Source organism: Aegilops tauschii, chromosome 5 (genome assembly GCF_002575655.3).
Source record: "Aegilops tauschii subsp. strangulata cultivar AL8/78 chromosome 5, Aet v6.0, whole genome shotgun sequence".
NCBI classification, from domain to species: Eukaryota; Viridiplantae; Streptophyta; class Magnoliopsida; order Poales; family Poaceae; genus Aegilops; species Aegilops tauschii.
This window is the reverse complement of record NC_053039.3, coordinates 260,534,529-260,537,669: the sequence shown is the minus strand read 5'-3', so window position 1 is coordinate 260,537,669 and position 3,141 is coordinate 260,534,529.

The window sequence follows — 3,141 nt, the reverse complement described above, 5'->3', positions numbered from 1 at the left end:
TATAATGGAAAATTCCCACTAGTATATGAAAGTGACAACATAGGAGACTCTTTTTATGAAAAATATGGTGCTACTCTGAAGCACAGGTGCGGTAAAAGGATAGTAACATTGCCCCTTCTAAATTTTTCTCTCATTTTTTCCTTTTCCTTTTTCTTTTCTCCTTTTTGGGCTCTTTTTTTTGCCTAGATACTCATCCCAACTTGTGGGGGAATCATAGTCTCCATCATCTTTTCCTCACTGGAACAATGCTCTAATAATGATGATCATCACACTTTTATTTACTTACAACTCAATATTACAACTCGATATCTAGAACGATATGACTCTATATGAATGCCCCCGACAGTGTACCAGGATGTGCAATGATCTAGCGTAACATTTGAAAAAAAGATGAATGGTGGCTGAGCCACAAATACTATGTCAGCTATATGATCATGCAAAGCAATATGACAATGAATTTGCGTGTCATAAAAATGGAACGATGGAATTTACATGGCAATATATCTCGGAATGGCTATGGAAATGCCATAATAGGTAGGTATGGTGGCTGTTTTGAGGAAGATATAAAGAGGCTTATGTGTGATAGAGCATATCATATCACGGGATTTGAATGGACCGACGAAGTATGCACCAACTCTTTAGGTGAGAAAGGGAAATTCTCGGTTCTGAAGAGGCTAGCAAATTGCGGAAAGGTAAGAGTGCGTATAATCCATGGACTCACATTAGTCATAAAAAACTCACATGCTTATTGTGAAAGCCTATTAGCCCTCGAAGCAAAGTACTACTCGCATGCCCCTAGGGAGGTTGGTAGGAGTTTACCATCGCATGCCCCTGATTATAGTAGCACAAATGATTTCAATCAAGGATAAATTATGCTCCAACTTCATCGCAAAACTAGAGCTATACGTGCATGCTTCGGGAATCACAAACCTTAACATCGATATTCTTACTAAACCACAATCATCCACTAGTACGCCCACATATTACCATCTTAATATCGTAAAACTAATGCGGGGAATCAAACATATCATATTAAGTGATCTACAAGTTTTATGTAGGACTTTATGACTAACCATGTGAATGACAAATTCCTGTTGACTCTATAAATAGATATAAGTGAAGCATGAGAGTTTAATTCTTTCTACAAAATACCACTAAATATAAGTGAAGCATGCTACTTGTGAGTTGCGTTGGGATTTCCCCGAAGAGGATAGGATGATGCAGTACAGTAGAGATAAGTATTTCCCTCAGTTATGAAACCAAGGTTATCAATACAGTAGGAGAACCAAGCAACACGATGTAAATAACACCTGCACGCAAACAACAAATACTTGCAACCCAACGCGCAGAGGGGTTGTCAATCCCTCAACGGTTATGAGCAAGATTAAATTATATAGGTTTTGATAGATAGATCTAACTAAAATACAAAATAAAATAAATGAAAGAAAATTGCAGCAAGGTATTTTTGGTTTTAATATATGATAGAAAATAGATAGATCTCACTAGAGGCTTCTCTCGAGAAAATATGGTGGGTAAACAAATTACTGTTGGGCAATTAACAGAAAAACAAATAATTATGACGATATCCAAGGCAATGATCATGTATATAGGCATCATGTCCAAGATTAGTAGACCGACTCCTGCCTGCATGTACTACTATTACTCTACACATCGACTGCTATCCAGCATGCATCTAGTGTATTAAGTTCATGGAAAAACGGAGTAATGCTTTAAGCAAGATGACATGATGTAGACAAGATAAACTCACGTATGAATAAGCCCCTTCTTTTTACCCTTAATAGCAATGATACATACGTGCCATGTCCCTTTCTGTCACTGGGATTGAGCACCGCAAGATTGAACTCATTACGAAGCACCTCTTCCCATGGCAAGATAAATCAATCTAGTTGGCCAAACCAAACCAATAAATCAGAGAAGAAATACGAAGCTATAATAGTCATGCATAAAAGAGTTTGAAGAAAACCCAAATAATATTCATGGATAGATCTGATCATAAACTCACAATTCATCGGACCCCAACAAACACACCGCAAAAAGTCATTACATCAAATAGATCTCCAAGAACACCGAGGAAAACATTGCATTGAAGATCAAAAAGAGAGAAGAAGCCATCTAGCTACTAACTACTGACCCGTAGGTCTGTGGTAAACTACTCACGCATCATCGGAGGGGTAGCAAGGATGATGAATAACCCCTCCGTGATCATTTCCCACTCTGGCAGAGTGCCGAAAAAGGCCTCTAGATTGGATCTCGTGGTTCTGGAACTTGCGATGGCGGAAAAAGTATTTCGTGGACTCTCCTGAGGGTTTTGGGATTTTAGAGTATTTATAGAGGCGGAGGTAGGTCAAACGGAGGGCTATGGGCCCCACTACCCACCAGGGCGCGCTAGAGGCCCCTGGCACGCCCTGGTGCCTAGTGGGCCACTTCTCCATCTTCTCGTGGCCTCCAGAAGCTTCCAGGTTCTCTTATCGCCAGAAAAAATCTCCAAAAAGTTTCATGGCATTTGGACTTCGTCTGGTACTGATATTCTGCAAAGTAAAAAACAAGCAAAAAACAGCAACTGGCACTGGGCACTAAGTTAGTAGGTTAGTCCCAAAAAATGATATAAAGTTGTGTAAATATATATAAAACATCCAAGATTGATAATATAATAGCTTGGAACAATAAAAAATTACAGATACGTTGGAGATGATAAAAACAAAATTTTTGATGTGGAATGCTACCGAACATATTCATCATATATTCTTTTCTTTGTAGCATGGACATTTGAACTTGAATGATTCAAAGAAATAGTCTATAATTTGACATGGAAACATCAATAGTCAAGCATATCAACAAGCAACTATGTCTTTCAAAATATCAACGCTAAAGAAAGTTATCCCTGGCCCATTATGCTCAATCATTGATCCATTCATGAAACAAACTCAAATATTAACTACGTCCAATACACATGTATGACAATAGTGTTCCCTAGTTGGTTCTTTGTAAGAGAAGATGGAGACTCAATAAAAATTGCATAAAAAAATAGATAGGCCCTTCGTAGAGGGAAGCAGAGATTTGTAGAGGTGCTAGTGCTCATAGCTTAAATTAAGAGATAAATTTGTTTTGAGAGGCATGCTT